Below are 22,430 nucleotides of genomic sequence, written 5' to 3'. Positions count from 1 at the left end.
TAAACATTTATTATCTCACAGTTTCTGTAGGTCGGGACTCCACAGGCACAGTTTACCTGGGTGCCCCAGGTCCTCACTGCTACTTACTGGAGATATTAGTTCCTTGCCATGTGGGTGTCTCCATAGACCATAGGGCAATTCATAACATGGCAGCTGTCTTCCCTCATAGAGAGTGAGCAAGATAGGGTGCCCAAGATGGAAGCCTTCATCCTTTTATTACCTGCTCTCAGAGGTGACATTCCATCACTTCTGCTATATTGTATCTATTAGAAGCAAGTCACTAGGCCCAGCCCACACTCAACAGGAAGGTACTCCACAAAGGCATAAATACCAGATGCCACAACCCCATCGGAGGCCATCTTAGTGGTTATCCAGTGCAGCCAGTAAATCGGGGAGCTGGGATATGAATCTAGGAAGGCTGGGTCCAGAATCCTTGTTCTAAATCCAGAATCTGGTTAATATCCCAGCTCCACAATTGTTGCCTGAAAGATGAGAAATGAGACACCATCCCTGCCCTCCTGAAGCTCTCCATCTAGAGAGAGAAGCAGAAAAGTAAGAGGGTGAGATGAAAGGTACAGCAGCAGAGGAGGGTAGAGCAGATTAAGCAGGAAGCCTTCCTGAAGGAGGTGATCCCTGATCTGAGAAGCAAAAGACAAGATGGAGGGCTTCCCTGGTGGCACAGTGGTTAAGAATCCACCTGCCAATGCAGGGGACAAGGGTTTGAGCCCTGGTCCGGGAAGATCCCACATGCCCCAGAGCACCTGAGTCCACACGTCATGACTACTGAGCCTGTGCTCTAGAACCCGCAAGCCACAACTACTGAGCCTGTGTGCTGCAACTACTGAAGCCCGCACGCTTAGAGCCCATGCTCCACAACAAGAGAAGCCACCGCGATGAGAAGCCTGCGCACCACAAAGAAGAGTAGCCCCCTCTCACCACAACTAGAGAAAGCCCGTGCGCAGCAATGAAGACCCAACGCAGCCATAAATTCATTGATTAATTAATTTAAAAAAATCAAGATGGAGTTGGCTAAGCAAAGAGGGGTATGGAAAAGAATCTGGCAGCTGGAACAATTTGTGCCAAGGCTTACGTGGAAGACTGGTGCTTTGCGTGAAAGCCAATGCGTGTATGGGAAGAAGAGGAGGGGGCTGGGCTGGGAAAGCAGGAGCTGGAGAGGTAAACAGAGACCAGGGTGTAAAGGGGCAGGTAACAGAGCTTGGATATTATTCTAAAGAACTAGGGAGCCATGGAATGGTGTCCACGATAAGATTTTTTTTTTAATTTTTTCAGGGCTACTGATTTTTTAAAAATTTTTATTTATTTATTTATTTTTGGCTGTGTTGGGTCTTCATTGCCGCACGAGGACTTTTCTTTAGTTGCGGCAAGCGGGGGCTACTCTTTGCTGCGGTGCGCAGGCTTCTTGTTGTGGAGCACAGGCTCTAGGTGCATGGGCTTCAGTAGTATGGCACACGGGCTCAGTAGTTGTGGTGCACGGACTTAGTTGCTCTGCAGCATGTGGGATCTCCCCAAACCAGGGCTCGAACCCGTGTCCCTTGCATTTGCAGGTGGATTCTTAACCATTGCACCACCAGGGAAGCCCTGAGATTTTTGTTTTAAAAAGACTATCTTGAGTGGTGTGGAGAATGGAAGAGGATGGCTGGGGGCAAGGAGAGGCGTGAGGAGGTTCTTCCTTGCTTTATTCATTCATTCAGGTCATGAATATTTAGCAAGGGCCAAGTATATATACGGTTCTAGGCACTGGAGATACGGCCATCAATAACACAAGGCTATTCTCTCTTGGAAGTCACATTCTACTGGGAGAATATAATAAACTTACAAAACTAATAAATAAAAATGAAAATTACTAAGGTGATAGGTGCTACGAATAATAATCATAAAGCAAAGTAGCATAAAAGCAAAAGTGACCACATAAGCCACATTGACCTTAAACCTGAATGACAAGAAAGAGCTGGCCATGGGAACACAGCATTCCAGGCAGAGAAAGAGCTAGTGCAAAGGTCCTGAGGTGGAGTGGGTTTGGTTGGAGGCCAGTACGGCTGAAGCATACTAGCCAAGAGGGAAAAGGACAAGAAATGAGGCTGAAGAAGTAGACAGAAGCCAAAACAAGAGAGCCTGCACCTGACCCCCAGCCCTGGTAGCAGGGAAGAAAGGAAGAAATGCCGAGGGGTGATATGAAGAAGGCGCAATCCACTGGCCTTATGCAAGCAAATCGGAGTGATGATGCTGGGCCCAGTGGACCAGGGAAGCCATGGCCAATGAGGGAGAGAAGAGAGGCTGGCCTAGCCCTGGCCCACTTTCCGAATGGGCCTCCTCCCCACGGGTCCAGCCGCAAATTAAGTCATCCCCACGGCAGACCCAGGCAAAGGCAGCAGATAGGCAGTATTTGCATATTTGGTTAATAAAAAGTTATGGATGTACAAAGATGGATAATTAATTACCCAGCATATTCTCCCTCTGTCCCCCTGCCCCTCCTCCCCATTACCACCGTGGCCCCAATCACTTTCCTCTCCTTCTGGCTGAGTCAGCAGAATCTTTGCCTCTGCTTGTGGGGAGCGGGGAAGCCAGGCCCAATAAATATGTACTTATGAAGTGTGTATTGCGGCCCATCAGGCTTGCACAAGCAGCAGCCCCAGACTGTTCTGCCTGAAATATTTATGCCCGTACCTAGGGCCACTTTATCTATTTATTTTTGCAAATAAATTAAATTAGATAGTTTGATAGCTTTCAGTGTAATTATAAAAGAAATTTACACGAGATGGTTACAAGGAGGAGGGGGATCATTAAACACCCAAACCCCAAGGATATCCATTAGTTGGGACCCCCTCCCTGATTTCCTCCCCAGCTACTGCAAGAGGGTGGGGAGGTGTCCCTCCCAGGGAAAGCCAGGGTGGGGGGATTCAAATTGCTGGAGCATGAGCCCCAGGAAGGTGGGAGCGTCTGTCTGTTTCAGCCATGGGCGTGGAGCATGGTAAGTGCCCAGTGAATGCTCAGAGTGAGTGGATGCCAGCTCCCCCAGGCGAAGGGGTTTCTTATTTCTGAGCCTCAGTTTCCCCATCTGTAATGACGCCTCCCTCACCAAGTTGTTCTGAGAATTCAATGAGATAATGCAAGGAAAATGCTCCCTAACCACAGCTGCCATTTATTGAGCACTTATAATATTTCAGGAACTGTTCCAGGTACCATATTGAATCCTCTCAACAATCATTTTTCCCCGGTGGTCTAGTGGTTAGGATTTGGGGCTCTCTCTCTAACAATCATTTAAATCAGATGTCAGTACTTTAAGTTTATCCCCATTTAACGATGGGAAAAGTGAGAGTTGAGCAGGTTAAATGAGTTATCCCAGCAGATCAGGGCAGGGCCCGGTTTTAAACTAGGCAGCTGGGCAGAGCCCAAACCTCTGGTCAGGAGCTATGCAACCATCAAAGCTTTCTTTGAACTGGGCGGGTCTTGTATTTCAGAGTTAAAGACCTACTGCCTTCACCTACACCTGAGTGTAGCCAGGGAAACCCGGACCTGGGAAGGAAGAGAGAGCATCGTACCAGCAACCCACTGAGTAAGCCGGGGCTGGAACCCCCCTAGCACCACTGTGCTCACCTCCCCATGGGCTGAGTCATTATCTGGGTCTGATTAGCACTGATTTCTGGGGGCGGCCTGCAGGGCAGAGGAGGGAGCCCCACCTGGGGCTGGGCCTGGGGGGTGGGAGAGTAAGGGCGCCAAGGTGCTGGGGATTCCTCTCAACCACATGGTCACCTGCTTGCCAGGCCAGGGGGCTATGATCTGAGCCCTGGAGGGATGCCCCCTGAAACCCAGGGCTGGGGAAACACACTTTACTCCAAAACTGGGGAACTGAGGCTGGTTGAGGAAGCTACGGGGGGGCCCAAAATGCCTGAATTCTAATTCTGCCTCTGCCACTTAAACTAGCTGTGTGGCAAGTTAACCTCTCTGAACCTTGGTTTCTTCATCCACAAAATGCGACGATAATAATAGTCCCTTCCTCCTTGAGTTTCATAAGGACAAAAGAAGGTCTGAAAGGAAGTAAGCACTCAAGAAACATACCATTATTATTATTATTATTATTATTATTATTATTTCCCGAATCCCTGAAAGTGGGAAAAGCAGTGATCTTTTTTTTTTTTTTTTAAATTTATTTTTGGCTGCGTTGGGTCTTCGTTGCTGTGCGCAGCTTTCTCTAGTTGTGGCGAGCAGGGGCCATTCTTTGTTGTGGTGGCTGGGTTTCTCATTGTGGTGGCTTCTCTTGTTGTGGAGCACGGGCGCTAGGCACGTGGGCTTCAGTAGTTGTGGCATGTGGGCTCAGTTGCTCCGTGGTACGTGGGCTGATGTATTAGGTGTTCTTTTTTTTTTTTTTTGAGGTACGCGGGCCTCTCACTGTTGTGGCCTCCCCCGCTGTGGAGCACAGGCTCTGGACGCGCAGGCTCAGCGGCCATGGCTCATGGACCCAGCCGCTCCGCTGCATGTGGGATCTTCCCAGACCAGGGCTCGAACCCGTGTCCCCTGCATTGGCAGGCAGATTCTTAACCACTGTGCCACCAGGGAAGTCCTGAACTGTCTTTTTAACCAGCGGCTGCAGGGCTGATGGAGCCAGGAGAACGCTCTGCCCTTGGGGCTTAGAGGCAGGGTGGGGTGGCCCTTCTTCGGCCCTGTGAAAGCCCCCACCCCACGGCCGCCCATCTTGGAGGTGGGCTGAAGAAGGAAACACCATGTGTTGATGGTCTCTGTGTGCCGGGTAAAGTCTCATTCCCAGATGAGGACACAGGTGCAGCCTGCAAGTCCTTTGCACAGGTCACCCATCAGGGGGGTGGAGCCAAAATTAGAACCTGGGTCACTCTGACCCCAAAGCCTCTGGGGCATCCAGGGCACCAGCTTGAAGCCTTCTTCGTGGCATGGGAAGTCACCTGGGTCCTGGGTGGCCCTGGGTGGCCCTGCCTGTCCCAGGCCCTGCCCAGGGCAGAAACTCAGCTAAAAGGAGTGAGTACAGAGGATTTACTGGAGGGGGCTAATCAGGGAATCCTAGCGAGGACGCCAGACAAGATCTAATTAAAATGCCGGCCACCATGAGTTCCCCATTTTAATTTACCACAAATTAGCTTAAAAGGGGGGGTGGAAATGAAGATATTAGGTATCTTTTTAAGAGCCAAGAGGGAAAATCCTTTGAGGAGTTTATTACTTGTTTCTGTTTAAAAAAAAGCCACTCTCAGCTGAGGAATTTGGGTTCCATCTCTATCCCCCTCGGAGGCAATTTCAGGGCCAGCCCGTTAGAGTGCTGGCATGGTAACCCCTTTATAATATAAAACACCATTTCCTGAATGAGCACTTAACACGTGTACATTCCAACCCTCACCACCCTGCAGATCAGCATCATTGCACCTGTTTAACTGAGGCTCAGAGAGGTGAAATGATTTGCTCCAGGTCACCCAGCTGGGAAGTGGTACAGCCTGGTTCCAAAGGCCATGTGCTCCCCACTGCAGCCAGGCTCTTGTTCAGCCCCAGATCCTGGTCCAAGCCTCAGACCCACTCTGGATCCTGCTTTAGGAACCAGCAGAGTTGAGGAGGGGACACAGGTGGGTTCCAGCCTGTTCTCTGCATCCTGCAGGGCCTGCCAGAGGTCATTAGTATTCCAGAGGCGCCATGGACTTCCTGACCTTCACTCAAGGTGGGATAGTCCCAGGGGGGCAGTGATTTCTGACCCCCAACACACACACACACACACACACACACACAGGAACTGGGTCTCTGCCCTTCAGCACCTCGCAGCGGGGACCCAACCCATTCATCACTGTCTCCTGGCAAAGGCCAGCTCCTGCCACCACCACCCCACAGTGACTGGCCCTGGCAACCAGTGCCCTTGATCTCACTGCAGTGTCCTCCACTCCGTGTTCCCCCCCATCCTCCTGTCTACTGGAAATAATTTGTTTTGCCGATGTGGAAACAATACAAACTTAGGCTCAGCAGCAACAGCAATCCCCCCACCGTGTCTTCTACATAGGCAACAGCACCCCACCCCCAATTCCCCAAAGCCTGAGGGCACTCCCAAGCTCTCTTACAAGTTCTGGGGCAGGACCTTGGCAGAGACAAAGTTCCCACCCTTCAGGGCTGTGTATCTTTGGACAAGTGACTTAACTTCTCTGTGCCTCTGTATCTTCATCAGCAGAATGGGCATAATAAAAATCTAGTTCACTGCACTCTAGAATCTGCAAGCCACAACTACTGAAGCCCGTGCACCTAGAGCCCGTGCTCCACAAAAAGAGAAGCCACCACAATGAGAAGCCCGCGCACCACAAGGGGAGTAGCCCCCACTCGCCGCAACTAGAGAAAGCCTGTGCGCAGCAATGAAGACACAACGCAGCCAAAATTAAAAAAAAAAAAAAAATCTAGCTCAAAAGGTTATGGTGAGTGTTCCATGAGACCACAGTCATGCCAGGCCCTGGTACACAGAAGATGCTTAATAAATGTTACCCTCTTCCCTCCAAAAACTGGGAGGTGAAAGGCCCAGCTGGGATGGGGATTCTAGATGGAAGAGGAGTCAGGAGAGGGCTGAAAACACTTCCCTTAATGGCATCCCGAGTCCACTGAAAGGGAGATAAATGAGGCATCAGGGGCTGAGTGACAGACGAAAATAGCTCGGCTGCCTCCCTGGCCAGTAGAAAGGGCCAGGGCAGACCTGAAACTTCCCAGATCATTGCTTCCTAAGTCATTGCCAGTGAAACAGTGCCCTGGGTGGGCACTGGGAGAGCCAGAGCCCAAGGTGACCTCAAGGTTTGGTGTGAGCTAGTTTGGGGGTGATGCCTGAATCTGAGAGTGATCCCTTGGATTCTGGTGGCAGCCCAAGGCTGGGGATGCCCAAGCTAAGGGTTAGAGTCTAGTTCAAGGAGATGTCTAAATCTGGGGTTGTGCTGAACCCATATTTGGGGGAGGTCGGTATAGGGAGTTAACTCTGAACTTGGGGCTGGCCCTGGTTGTGAAGTTCCAGGTTTAGGAGGCTGTACATCAGCATTTGGTGTTACCACTGAGCTGAACTCCAAGTCTGTCTGTGAGCCCAAGTCTAGGAGATATCAGATTTTGAAGTGAGCTCTGAATGTGGGATATGCTGAGAGTGAACCTTAAAATATTGGGGTATCTTCGAGCCCAAGTGTGTGAACTTCACATCTGAGGGATGCAGTCTGTTTAGGAGCCCTGTGTGTGAGGGTCCACACCAGCTCTGGAGGTGTGTTGAGGAAGGAGACAGGCATCCCAGGGCATGAGGAAGGAATGAGTCCTGGGGGGATCCCCAGGCAGCAAGTGAAGCCCCACCCAGTTCCCCATCCTGTGGCTCAGCGTTTACCCTCTATCAGCGCGCACAATCCTCAGACTTTTGGTCTCACCGTCCATCACCCATTCATATCCCCCCACCTTACCCCCATCTCTGCCCTGAACTTCTCACTCTCCAGAAACCTCTGTTCTGAACCCCAAGACTCAGGCGCCTCCACATTCCTTCCCTGGGTGAAGAGGATCAAGGGATGAGGGGGAGAGAAAACCCATCATCTCCTCCCCTGCCAACAGGGTAAATCCTCCCCAAATCACCCTTCGGGGCCTGGGAAAGGCAGATCCAATTCTTGGGGAGCTCAGAGGCCTGCTTCCTTATCTAAGCCTCTGGAACAAGCATTTTGCATTTATTCCCCCAAACGTGATGCCAAATTGTGTTCCAGCCTATGGCTCCCAGCCATCTGCAGAGAGAAATCCAGTTAGACCTTGTATAATAAGTTCCTGACAATCTTGCCGAGGACGCTGGGTCATAAAAGTCTCCTGGTTTTATCGCTGGTAACAGACACGGAGTGAAATTAAGTTGTCTTATCAAATTTAGATAATATATATCCCTCTAGAGTAGAAGGCTCCGCATGGGGCTTTCATGGTATGAGCCCACCAGGGGGACGGGGAGGGGAGGAGTGTTCCCAGGATGTGGCACAGGGTGGTGGCCATGCTGGGGAGCCTAGCAGAACTGGCAGGCAGGAGGACAATGTTACTGATGTCCCAGGTCCCAGTGTCAGCCAGGCCTGAATTTGAGACCTGACTCTGTCATTTCCATGCTGGGTGAACTTGGACAACTTCCTTTACTTCTCAGTTTCTTCATCTGTGAAGTGGGCATAACGATAATAGTGCCTGCCTCCTGGGTTGTTGTGAAATTTAAATGAGATGCTACATGCAATAGGCTTAGCCCAGCGCATGGCTGGTGAGCACTTAATATGTGTTGTCTGTAATTTGGGAATGGGAGAAGGGAAACAAGGGCTGGATGCTGATATTTATCTGGTCTATTCTCTTCCCATTTTATTGGTGGGGAAACTGAGATGGGGAGTAAGTAGGCAGTGGTCACACAGCAGAGTAGGTTCCCAAGTCACCTCTTCAGGACTGAGCCATCCCAACTCTTCCACCCCAGCTTGGGCCTCCTAAGGAGCTGAATGTTGCCACTTTTCTGCCTCTGTCTGTGGTCCCCCCCATTCAGGACCGTGCCCCAGGGAATGGATGGACATTTTTAGGGAAGCTTGGCCATCCCTTTGTTAGTGGAATGGGCTCCCAGGGCATTGCCCAGTGTCAGGCTTCCAGGCCTGCCCAGCTGGTCCTGGAAAACTTTAGTATTTCTTTCCTTTCTTCTTCTTTTTTTTTTAAATTTGGCCACGCCGCACAGCTTGCAGGATCTTAGTTCCCCAACCAGGGATCGAACCCAGGCCCCGGCAGTGAAAGAGCCGAGTCCAAACCACTGGACCGCCAGGGAATTCCCTGGTCCTGGAAAACTTATCCCACTGTCCCAGGAGGGGGCTGTCACACCCCAAAACCAGTGTCTGCCTGATGGAATTGACCTGCCTTTCTCCCACAGCTGGGATCTTCTCTGTGGCAACCTCACACACTGGCATTCCTCCAGTGATGGAGAGCTCACGACCTTACCAGGCAATCATTCCATTTTCCCCAGCCTGGGTGTAAGGCAACCTCAACTCATCTGACTTCTAAGCTAAGACTCATTCATTCTAAAACCACACCCTGCCATCACAACTTCCTTTCAGCACAGCCCAAGTGTATGTGAGCTTGTGTATGTTAATGGGTTTCGCTGTGTGTGTGCCACCCTGTGTGTGTGCCACACTGTGAGTTCTAAGGGGAGAGGCAACTGGACTGGTACAGCTCTGTGTTCCCAAGGGACACACAATAGGACTCAAAAAATAATAACAACAGCTCACCTTTATTGCACTTACTGTGTGTCAGGCATGAGTTACATGCATTAACTCATTTAATCACTATAATAACCCCAAGATGCTGCTACCATTATTATCTCCAACTTACAGAGAGGAAACCTGAGGCACAGAGAGGTGAGGCAACTTGCCCAAAGTCACACAGCCAGGACAAGGGAGAGCCAAGATCTGAATGCAGGCTGTGTGAGTCCAGAGCTATGACTCATCTCCCAGGTATTCCTAAAGATTATTTGGAATGAAGGAAGGAAAAGAAAACCGGAAGGGCAGACCCAGGTTTGTGTATCTATCTCTTCCAAATAGACTGGACTCCTGGAGGGCAGGAAATGTGCATCTCTCCCCCAGCACTTAACACAGTGCTTGGCAAACGTTAGGTGCTTAATAAATGGTTTTTTTCTCAGTAAATTTTAAATGACTCATCATATGTATATTTTTCTCCCCCGCTATCCCAAGAGCCCTTGGATCAGGAACTGAATTATATTCATCTCTATAGAGCTGTCACTAGCCCATTCTGTGTGGATTAGAAAAAAGCAGGCATGATCCCCTGAACATGGCTTGTCAAGCTAATGGCCCACTGTGCAAAAAAAAAAAAAAGAAAGAAAAATCTTCTTCTGCCACTAGGGGTCTCAGGTTGACAAGTGGAGCCCCACTCTCCCGGAGATGAACCTTTGTGCAGCACATAACCTGAAGAACTGTGTGTGGAAATCCTGATCCGGCTCCCTGAGGCCCAGCACTGAGCCTGAACATGCAATAGGCATTGTGATTGTTTGTTGAATGACTATTTGCCAGTATTTGCCTCTCTCCTACCCTGTTTCACCCGTAGCCAGTCTGAGCCCCAGGAGAGCGATTGGTGGAAGAGCCACCAGCTGGGTGTCATGCAGCCATGGTACTGATGGGGGAGTTTGCAGACACAAGAGGGACAGGCAGGGTTAGGCATAATTGGTAAATTTTTGTCTGTCTAATCAGAGGGTCTTTTAATTAGCAATTTCATCCTTGCAACTGGTTTATTCTTTTCTTTCTGCGGGAAGTCAATTAAACGTAACAGATGGAAGAGAACATGGGGGTTTCCTTGTCTCCCACCATCTGTCCCATCCCACCACCACCACCGCTACCACCCCCAGCTGCACTCACACCTCAAGAGTGGAGCTGCCTGTCAGTCGCCAGAGAGGGGGCAGGGCCTCTGACCCTCAGGAAACTCTCCTCGATGCTCCCGGTCTCCCAGCTACCAGGCACATCCAGGCTGATCCTGTCTGCAAGACCTGTGGCCCCAAGTCCTGACACGTTTTGACAGCTGGGGATCTCCCCTGCCTGCCTGCCTGGAAGTTAGTATCATGGAAGGTGTGCAAGTTTGACCTCCCACCGCAGGCCTGCCAGGGACCGCATCCAGAGGAGACTCTTGATTAGTGCAACAAATCTTTACTGAGTGTCTGCTCTCTGCCAGGCAATGTGTCAGGCACTGGGGACATAAAACGGGCAGTCCCGGTCCCTTCAGGAATTTGCAGCCCATTGGAGAAGACATTCATTCATTCACTTATTCTCTAGATATTTATTAAGCAGCATGTGTGTGCCAAGCTCTGTGCTGGGTCTTGAGGACACAATGATGAATCCAACCATTCCTTGACTTTAAGTAACTATTAAGCAGAGGAGACAGGCATGTAAATCCATACATTTGATAAGTATTTATGGAGCTGTTCTGGCTGTTGAGTACACAGCAGTCAACAGCACAAAGTTCGTGTCCTTTCTAGTAGGGGGAGCAGGCAATAATCAGATGGATGTATAATGCCAGGGGTGACCAGAGATTTGAAGAAAAAATAAGCATAATGTTCTTTGGAATCTAACTGAGCTCTGGAATTAGAAATCCAGAGTCCTTGGCATGGCCAACAAGGGCCCTGAGCACCAGTCACCTGATCACTTTCCCTCTAAGACCATTTCTTGCCTCTCCCCGCCTCTCAGTCTACATTCCAGCCATGTCCACCTTCTGATGACTTCTCCAACCTGCTGTGCTCTGTCCTGAGGTTTTCACCTAGTCTGTTCCCTCTGCGTGCCACACCCTTACCCCTATTCTTTGCCTGGCTAAGGTGCACAGCTGAAACGTCCCCTCTGTCCCCTCTGGGTCTCTCAGGCTGTGTTAGTTTCTTCCACTGTATTTCTGCAGCCCCAGCGCAGATTCTTCTTCCAGCTTGGCTGTTGCCAGGTATTCATCCATCTCCCTCATCCTGCCTGGGAGCCAGCTCAGGGCCCAGACTGTGTCTTCCTTGCTCCTCCGCACTGTGTCGCCAGCACCAAGCACAGTGCCTTGCACATGCCTCAGCACCTAGCAATCCCACGGATATTGACCGGACCGAATTAAACCAGGCAGAGAAAAGGAGAAACACATCCCAGTCATGAGCCAAGATTTGCAAAGACAAGGCAGCGTGAAAGATTCCCAAGAGTTTCAGAGACAGAGAGCAGCCCAGTGTGTCCAGATTAAGGAGAAGAGCAGTGTACGAAGCTGGCGTTAAGCCTTGAGTGTTAAACTACGATGTCTAGACTTTATCCTTGTAAGCCCATAAGCCAACTTCTAATTACTCACTTTCCTCTTCCATGGTTTTTGCCAGAGGTCCATGTGTTTCTGTACAACTGTTGGCTTTTTTCTTTCGATGATCACTTTTTTTTACTGTATTTTTCAATAATGGCTTTATCAAGATATAATTCACATAACATAAAATCCGCCATTTTAAAGTATACAATTCAGTGGTTTTTAGCACATTCACAGTAGTACAACCGTCACCACCATCTAATTTCTGAACATTTTCACCACCTATTATCAGTCATTTCCCATTTCCCCTCCCCCCAGAACTCCTGGCAACCACTAATCTATTTTCTGTTTCTATGGATTTGCCTATTCTGGACATTTCAGATGAATGGAATCATGCAATATGTGATGTGACCTTTTGTGACTGGTTTTTTTCAATTAGCAAACTGGTGATAAGATCCATCCACGTTGTAACATGTAGCAGTACTTCCTTCCTTTTTATTGCTAAATAATATTCCATTGTATAGATATACCACATTCATCAGCTGGACATCAGAATTGTGTCTATTTTTTGGCTATTTTGAATAATGCCACTGTCAACGCTCACATACAAGTTCTTGTGTGGATGTATGTTTTCAATTCTCTTGGGTATATACATAGGAATGGAATTGCCGGGCTATATGATAACCCCAACTATTTCCAAAGTGGCTGCACCATTGTACAATCCCACCAGCAATATATGAACATTCCAGTTTCTCCACATCTTTGCTAAATAACACTTGCAAAGATGGTCTGTCTTTTTCATTTTAGCCATTCTAGCAGCTAAACTCTAATGGGTTTGAAATGGCATCTCATTGTGGTTTTAATTTGCATTTCCCTAATGACTAATGATGTTAAGCATCTTTTCATGTGCTTATGGGCCATATGTATGTCACCTTTGGAGAAATGTCTATTCAAATCCCTTGCACATTTGTAATTGTGTTGTCTTTTTATTGTTGAGTTGTAAGAGTTCTTTAAATATTCTAGATACAAGTCTCTTATAAGATCTTTTTTGGCTTTATTCTTAAAAGGAAAGTTTATATCACTATCTAAAGCAGAAAAACCAGTGAGAGCTGTCATAAATCAAAGGTGATTGTAAAAACATATATAATTCATTAATTCAAGAAACAAGTACTTAATAATCATCTCCAACGACCCAGGCACCATTCTTGGCTTTGGGGATACAGCAATGAACCAGACAGGTTCCCACTAAAGTTCCTACTGAACATTTTACTAACTAAAGTTCTTGGTTTATAAGTATATGGGGAAAAGCAAAAACCAAACAAAGGAAACAGATAAAAATGCCATGTCCTGCTGTGCTTGAAGAGGCAGATGTGGTCCCGTCTGGGGGTAACCTGGCTATTGGATGGTCAGGGAAGTCCTCTCTGAGGAGGTGACCCTCAAGTGGACAGCTAAAGGAAGAGAAGTCACTGAGCCTGCAAAGATCAAGGTTGAGAGGATCCCGGACAGAGAGAATAAGGTGGAACTGAGCTCCGTGTGACCAGAACAGAGTGGGCAGCGGGGAGAGTCACAGGGGGATGAAGAGGGAGAAACAAACAGAAAAGGATCCCAGTTACATGGGTCCTTGTAAACCAGAGCAAAGAGCTTGGATTTTTTTAAGCATAAGGGAATTCCCTTTGAGACTCTTAAGCAGTGGAGTGACATCATCTGATTAATGTTTTTAAAAGCCTTTCCGGCTGCTGTGAGGTGGATTGTAGGGGTGCAAGGTGGAAGCAGCAGGACCAGTGAGGAGATGACTGTAACATGCAGGTGAGGGATGGGGATGGCTTGGGCCAGGGCAAGAAGCCATAGAGGCAAGTGGCTGTTTCAGAATATGTTTTTTTTTTTTTTTTTTTTTTTTTTTTTTTTTTTTTTTGTGGTACGCGGGCCTCTCACTGTTGTGGCCTCTCCCGTTGCGGAGCACAGGCTCCGGGCGTGCAGGCTCAGTGGCCATGGCTCACGGGCCCAGCCGCTCAGCGGCATGTGGGATCCTCCCGGACCAGGGCACGAACCCGTGTCCCCTGCATCGGCAGGCGGACTCTCAACCACCGCGCCACCAGGGAAGCCCCAGAATATGTTTTGCAGGTAAAGTTGACGGGTATAGCTGATGGAATGGGTGTGGCAGGTGAGAAAGAGACAGGAACCAAGGATAAACCCCTAGAGGTTTAAGCATCTCCTGCAACAGGGCAGGCAAGAGGGGAGGCAGAGGTGTGGGGTAACTAGAGCTCCATTTTGGACTTTTAGGTAGAGATGGACATCTGAGTGGTGATGTCGAGAAGGCAGCTGGACATTTCTCTGAGTCTGAAGAGAAGTATTTGGGACTCACTGGTGGTGCTGAAGTCCACGGGACTGGATAGAGCCCCAGACAAGAAGGGGCCTGATGGTACATGAGCTTTAGAGGCCCAGCCCCAGAGGACAATCCAGGACACTGGGGAGAAGCAGCCAGTGAAGTGGATACAAAGAAGAAAGCGTGCAGTTGAGGGACCAAGAGGAGAGGCGTTTTGAGAAGAAGGAAATGGTTGGAGAAACCTAGTTCGAAAACACATCAGTGATATTGAGTTCGAACAGAGGCAATTGCTTGCTGATGGCTCTGAGTTTGAACCTGATCTCCCTTTGGTAGAAGGTGTGAGAGACAAACCACCAACAACGGAGATGTCCTCCTTGGCATTGAAAGAAAACTGGAAAGTCTCAAAGGAACCCCAGATCATGCACCACCTAAGATTATCCCCCAACTCCCTGGGTTCTCCTGGCGCACTTGGAGAATCACTTCCGTGGGCAAAGGGGAGTCATCGAAGGCTGTGGATGAGGGGGTGACATGGTCAAATTAATGGGGATGGAGAATGGAGTAAAGGAGGAGAAACTGGGCAGGAAAAAGCAGGGAGGGAGGGAGGAGTAACGGCCCTGAAAAGAGACATGAGGTCTGGTCTGAAGCAGAGGCGCCTAGGGATCTTCAGGTGACGTCACCTGAGCCTAACCCCTCAAAAGCCTCAGAACCAACCCCTGCATTTCCAGCATACTTTCTGTTCATCTTAAGGCCCTCCTTTCCCGCAGCTCTCTCTGATCCCCACCCCCACACCCCCATCCTTTCCCACTCTGCCACACTCCTAACACGCAGTGTTAGAATTTAACCCCTCCATTTCACAGATGAGAAAACTGAAGCACAGAGAGGGCTAGCAAGGTGCCCAGGGTCACACAGTGAGGATTCCAAACTAGGGGCTCTGACTCAAGTCCATACTACAGTGATGGAGGAAATGGAACCCAACCTCCTATCCCTCAAGGAAGCCCTTCGTCAGTGAGCCACTCCTTGCATACCTCCAGCGATGGGAGTTTCACCACCTCCCAGGTCAGTCTGCTTTGCTGGTTAGGTTGGATCAGAAATCCCTCTTTTTCCGTCCCTACAATCTGTCTCCCTATAACTTCTCCCCACTGGTGATACAGCAGAGGGCTGGGGACTGTCATGGATGGTGGCATAAAGGTAACAGGAGGGCTCTGAGATCAAGCCAACCTGGATTAGTAGCTGTGCATTCCCTCACGGCTCTGAGCACCAGTTTCCTCATTCAGGAGCCTGGCTGATGACTGAACCTGCCTCCATGTTGTGAGGATTGATTGACAGATGCCTGGTCCATCGCCAGGCCCACCGAGAGCTCTGGGTAGGTGGGAGCTGCTAGGGTCATGGTGACATCTGTTCCTTATAGTCTGTCTCGCCATCCCCGGGGACCCCGGTCATCAGTCCAGGTCCTCAGCTTAGGCCCTGCTGTGGTCTGTCCCTGGCTCATACCTGGGCTCCCCCCAACCCACCGCCCACCCCGGGCTGCCTGCGGCTCAGGTGAAGCCTGCTCCCTAATCAGGGTGCCAGGCCCCCCACGCCTGCCCCCCTGCAGGGCCCTGGGCGGCTCCTCACTAATTCCTCTTCCTCAATCAGCCAGCACTCTCGTGGCCTCTCAACTGATTGCCCCTTTGCTCCCTGCCAGGCCAGGGCCACCTCCAGGGCCCAGCTCTCCCCAGACCACCCTCTGGGCGCCCTGCCCCCCTGGCTCTGTCTCTTAGGCTGTGTCTGGACCTGCAGGCTGCTGAGGGGGCTGGGGTGTGACTGGGTCATGTACAGACAAAACCACTGGGAGTGTGTGCTTGTGTACACACACACGTACACACACACACAAAAGGGAATATCAACACATGAGCGGGAAGCAAAGCACTCATGCACGCATTTTAAAAGAACATCCAGGACAAAGTGAGAGAGTGGCATGGACATATATACACTACCAAGTGTAAAACAGATAGCTAGTGGGAAGCAGCCGCAGAGCACAGGGAGATCCGCTTGGTGCTTTGTGACCACCTGGAGGGATGGGATAGGGAGGGTGGGAGGGAGGGAGTTGCGAGAGGGAGGGGATATGGGGATATAGGTATATGTATAGCTGAGTCACTTTGTTATAAAGCAGAAGCTAACACACCATTGTAAAGCAATTATACTCCAATAAAAAAAAGGACATCCACATAAGCCAGGAAAACACATACACACCTTGGGAGACAAAAAGGCACAAACCCCCCAGGGACCCACACACACAAACGCCAGCAGGTGCTCCATCCACTCCAGCCTGTGTTTCAGCTCCTGCTACCCCTCTGCTTGCAGGCCCCTCCCCACTTCTTAACTCCTTGGATAGGTTAGTTAATGCCCAAGGCCCTCAGCCTGAGCGAGCATAGATAACAGCACAAATCTCATTTCCAGAGCCAGCTGCGTCTGGCTCCACCCCCGCCCTGCTGCCTCGGGGCTGCGCTCACACACCAGGCCCCCCACCCAGCCCGAAACGATGGTCAGGCTGTCTGGACTTTACCATCCCCCAGAGCCACTGTGCCCCTTCCTGGGAAGAGGAGGTGGAGGGGAGTCCCAGGCCAAGGTGAGGGAGAGCAGGGGATGGCGCATCCTGCCCAGTGACCGCTGCAGAGCCTTGACTCTCACTGTTTCCCATGGCAAGAGCTGGCCTTGCTCAGGAGGCCGGATGATCGCATCCCAGCCAGCTGGCTGCGTCCACTTCCAGCTCAACGCTCAGGGTGCAGGGGGGAATCCCCTGAGAGCTGGCTGAGGTGCGGGTGGGTGGAGGCAGGAAGGCTCCGGCAGTCTGGACTTGACGAGTCCCTGCGTGACCTTCAGCCCTGGGCTCATCCCCTGGCTCAGTGGCCTAAAGGCCAGCGGTCATGCAGGGTCTTTGGGGAGGGGACCCAGACACTGCCAGCCACGGGGGAGAGAGAGGGAGCACGGGGCTTTGGGGAGCTGCTGCCTCAAACCCTTGCCCTGCCCCAAGGCTGGCATTCAGCTGGAACACACCACCCTGCTATAGGGGATGCGAACATACTGAACCACACTTGACCCTTGAACAACACAGGTTTGAACTGCATAGGTCCGCTAATACGCAGATTTTTTTTCAATCAATGCATACTATGGTACTACACGATGTGAGACCGGTTGAATCTTTGGAATCGTGAGTATGGAAGGCCAACTCTAGTTACACATGGATTTTCCACTGCATAGAGGGTGGCCGCTCCCAAGCCCCACGTTGTTCAAGGGTCAACTGTACTGCCAAACATATTGGTAACTAGGTGCTGCCCCAAGCTCGCCAAGCAGTCCCCCTCAGCACTGATGCCTTCCCTGACTCTCTCCTCATTCCCAGAAATTAAAGAGTTGACACCTGGCACAGCAGGAGGCCTCCAAGGACCTGGTCTTCCGAGGGCCCTTCTCATTGGTCCCTGCATACGATTACAGGTGGACAACTGAAGATGTGGAGCATCACCCAGGACCATGATCCTGGCCCTGATTCTGTTGCCTCCACCCCTCGCCCTGGACCCAACCCCTCCGCCAGTCCAGCTGCCCTGTTCAGGTTGCCCTGCCTATCTCTCTGACTCTGGGAGTCTGGAAGTACCGGTGACTCAGGGCCTCATAGCGGTAGGGTCCTGCATCCAGTCTCGTGGGTAAGAGTCTTGCTGGGCAAGGGACTTCAAAAGAGAGTTGGAAGCAGAGATGGAACAGAGCTGCCCCACCCCAGCCAAAGACCTCAATGGGAAGGAAAGTCAGGAGGATCCCCTCTCTGGGTCTCAGCCAAGCGGGGGTGGCCACGGCCCTCCCACCTGAGCCTCAGCTTCCTCTGTCCCCCGCACCCTTGCTGCCTCCACCCTACCAGAGCCTTCATCATCTGTAGATTTATTTCACGATAATTTCATTTCATCCCTGACTCCAGAAAGATGGATCGGCCAGTGAGGTGACTGGGGAATCTGGGTTGGGCTCATAAATGTATGGCCCCGCTATGAAGCCCCCATGAAGTCCCCTGCACTTAGAGAGGGTGGATGGAGAGGAGTGAGTGTGCCTGGCTATCATCCATCTCTCCTTGCCACCCTCGCTGGGGGCAGCAGAGGGGGCGGCACATTCATGGGGAAGGGGGATTTTTTAAAAAATATTTTTCTAATTTTAATTATGCTTTCTTATTTGACCTACATGCTATTTATGATTGTATTGATTAATTTTAAATTCTTTTCTTTTTTTTTAAACCCCACATTTGTTTATTTATTTACTTTTTTGGCTGTGTTGGGTCTTCGTTTCTGTGCGAGGGCTTTCTCCAGTTGCGGCGAGCGGGGGCCTCTCACTATCGCGGCCTCTCTTGTTGCAGAGCACAGGCTCCAGACGCGCAGGCTCAGTAACTGTGGCTCACGGACCTAGTTGCTCCGCGGCATGTGGGATCTTCCCAGACCAGGGCTCGAACCCATGTCCCCTGCATTAGCAGGAAGATTCTCAACCACTGCGCCACCAGGGAAGCCCGGAAGGGGGAGTTTCCCTGCCCTAGAACTATTGAGGGTTTTCTCTCCACATTTGTTCCACACAAGGCTGATTGTCACTTGGCTGGCAGGATGACCCACCTTCCCCTGCCCCTCACCAGCCCCCAGCCGCGAGGGGAGGCTGTCTCCTGATTGGGCACTGGAGCTGGCTGGGGGGAAAAGGGACAAGAAGCAGGGGCTGTGCCCTCTCCTTCCTCTCACTGGTCAGCAGGAGGCTTTGTGCTGGGCGGGAGTGGGAGGCTCGTGAACAGCTAGCCCCATTTGGGAGGGAAAAGCTCACTCATACACACACATCTAACAAGCATACACACAGAGAGAGAATAGTAGCTCACCCACACAAACACCTGCTAGAGAAGAGATCCCAAATGCAATAGCAGAATCAAAGCCACATAAGAGAAAGGAGCACGGGATGCGGGATACCTGCTGTGCTGTGTTTCCTTGGGCCACTTACTCAACCTTTCTGAGCCTCACTTTGTTCAGCTGTAAGGATAACTATACGCCCTCAAAGGGTTGTGGTGAGGCTCAAATGAGATCATTTGTGAGAAGTGCCTGGCACATTAATGGAAGAATCATGATGACTACACACGCACACACACACACACACACACACACACACCCCTTCACTCTCCTTTCTGCATCTCCCCATAGCCTCACCTCTGACCTGCAGGAACTGCCCAGAATAGGGCCGCCCAGGGCCACATTCAGGTCTTCTTCCTTCACATCCCTCTACCACCCAGAGCAGACACTCACAGGGAACTAAGGTCTAACCAGTGGTTTTCAGTCCTGGTAGAATCTTTGAATCACTGAGAAGCTCTTAAAAAAATACCGACGCCTGAACTATTACCATCCCACCCCCCCCCCACAGACATTTTAATTTGTCAGGAATGAGGTCTGGGCCATTCTCAGTGTTAGGAACTCAAGCTTGGGAGCTAAAGAGGGCTGAGCCCCAGCTTGGGCCCCGCTGGCTCTGATCTGGGATGAATCACTCACTTCTCCTCTCCCAGCCTCCGTGTTCCTCAGCTGCCACCCAGGAGGGCTGCCGTGAGGATTGTGGTCTTTAGCACACGGTCTGGCCCTGGTAGCCTGGGAGCAAAGGGGACCCTCCTGGGAGCCAGCTGGCTCCCCACAGCTCCAGGTGGGACTGAGGTTTCTTGCTGTCCACCCTCACCCCGGCACATCCCTCCAGGCGCTGCTGGGCCCTCCTGCCTCTCCCCACATGAAACTCTAGCCCCCTGCCTTCCTCGAGGGCTGAAGGCTCAGCATTTCATGTCCCCCAGCCCCCAGCCCCCAGAGTAACCCTTCCAGGGTCCAGGATGGATCGGGCCTGCAATTAGATTCACTTGCGGTATTTGTTTCACCTCCGGATCCCTGGCTTCCCAGATGGGAGGGGGACGGGAGAGGCAGCTGGGTTCCTGATTTGATCCCGGCACTCCTGCCTAATTAGTATTCCAAGGAGAGCTGGCTCCACAGGCCCCAGGATTTGTTTGCCAGCCAGCCGGCCAGTTCCCTGTCTCCCCAGTTCAGAGTGAGTAATTCTGTCCCTCCCAGGCCCATTTAAAGGAGTGAATAATTAGTTACATTCAATTAGGCCTCTCACTGCCACTGTGGCTCCTGCCTGCCTCACTTGAGGGGACAGGCTCACTAATGAGATGGCACATGTCTGACATGGGGGGGGAGTGGGTGTTAAACACCAGTGACCCCCAACCCCTCCACAGGGGGCCGAAGGCTTGGAGGGAATGGGGAGGGCCAGATGCTGGGGATGAAGGCAGGAGAGGAGGGGAGAGTGAAAGAGGAAGAGGAGGGGTGGGGGAGACGCCGCGCCGTAGAAGCAGGAAGGGGCTCAAGAGGAAAAGAGAGAAGTCGCCTAGATGTCCATCAATCTGGAGCCCTCACTTGAATCAAGGCTCCAGCTGGACAATGGAATCCTATGCAGCAATTAAAAAGCACGTTGTCGATCTATATTTATTGGCATGAAGAGATGTCTGCCGTACACAGCTAAGCAAAGAAGGCTGCTTACAAAACAGTGTATGTAATAACAGCCCAAGCTGAAAAACTATTTTTGGCACAGAAAACAAGTCTGGAGGGACCTGTAGCTCTCGGTTGGGGGGTGGGGAGGACTTACAGGGGGACTGATTTTCCTGTGTGTTGCTTGGATTGGGGGCGCAGGGAGTGCAACGCACAGGTATGACTTTCGTGATTAGCCCAAACAATAGTACTTGTTCAAAAGAGAACCAGGGTGGGCTTTCCTGGTGTCGCAGTGGTTGGGAGTCCGCCTGCCGATGCAGGGGGCGCGGGTTCGTGCCCAGGTCCGGGAGGATCCCATATGCCGCGGAGCAGCTGGGCCCGTGAGCCATGGCCGCTGGGCCTGCGCATCCAGAGCCTGTGCTCCGCAGCGGGAGAGGCCGCAGCGGTGAGAGGCCCGCGTACCGCAAAAAAAAAAAAAAAAAAAAAAAGAGAGAACCAGGTGAGACGCGAGGGCTGGGAGAAGGGAAAGGAGGTGGTCGATGGGGGAGGGGCAGAGACTGCAGAGGGTGGGAGGGGGTCCTGGAGCGAGGAGGTGGCAGGGAACTAGGTGAGCGCCAAGGCCCAGCAGGATGTGCTAGTCAGCGGGAGAGAGGCAGAGAGCCCCCAGGGACTGGGAGGGGGGACTGGAATAGAGAAGCAGGCCACCCCCCAGCCGCGTCTGTCTGGGCGAAAGCTGCTCACTGATTTTACTGAGCAACACGAAGCCCCGGCAGCAACGCTGCACGTCCCAGAGGACATGCCCCCGCCATGAGCGTCCCCATCCCCCAGACTCCAGGACCACAGCATGGGTGCTTTTTCCTTTTTTTTCAAATTAAAACTGTATCTCCCCACCCCTGCCGGTGGGTTTGTAATTTTCTGTGCCAGAATCACGGGGGCAGAGAAATCCTTGGGGCAGAGTCTTTTTTTTTTATTTTTTGCGGTATGCGGGCCTCTCACTGTTGTGGCCTCTCCCATTGCGGAGCACAGGCTCCGGACACGCAGGCTCAGCGGCCATGGCTCACGGGCCCAGCCACTCCGCGGCATATGGGATCCTCCCGGACCAGGGCACGAACCCGCGTCCCCTGCATCGGCAGGGGGACTCCCAACCACTGCGCCACCAGGGAAGCCCTCAGGCAGAGTCTTTAATAACTTCTGCTGCCCAAGGAATCGACCACAGGGCCCTGAAGGCTTAAGAGGAGAGTATGTGAGTGCATGCCTTGGGGGCTGAGATGGGGGGTGTCATAGGATTAAGAGGACATCTACACCCAGCTCAGCCCCAGCCCCTCAGTCCTAGAGTTTCAATGCTTTAGACCCAGTTAACCCGGGACTTCCCTGGTGGTCCAGTGGTTAAGATTCCGTGCTTCCACTGCAGGGGGTGTGGGTTCAATCCCTGGTTGGGGAGCTAAGATCCCACATGCCCCGCAAAAAAAAAAAAAAGAACGCTGAATAGAGCCAGTTAACCAGGGTCACAGGGTGGAGCCTAAGGACCCCTCTGCAGCCTCCCAGATGGGGTGCAGAGAAAAGAGACAACCTGCCTAGGACCTGTTGCCTAACCTGGCTCTGGACCCTCCCAGGGCCTCAGTTTCCCCATATAGAAAACAAAAGTGTCGGACACAATGAAATTCCCAGTCTCTTTTTTTTTTTTTTTTTTGCGGTACGCGGGCCTCTCTCTGCTGTGGCCTCTCCCGTTGCGGAGCACAGGCTCCGGACACGCAGGCTCAGTGGCCATGGCTCACGGGCCCAGCCGCTCCGCGGCATGTGGGATCTTCCCGGACTGGGGCACGAACCCGTGTCCCCTG

Source organism: Hyperoodon ampullatus, assembly GCF_949752795.1.
Source record: "Hyperoodon ampullatus genome assembly, chromosome: 14".
Taxonomy (NCBI): Eukaryota; Metazoa; Chordata; class Mammalia; order Artiodactyla; family Ziphiidae; genus Hyperoodon; species Hyperoodon ampullatus.
Note: the sequence above shows the minus strand (reverse complement) of the source record.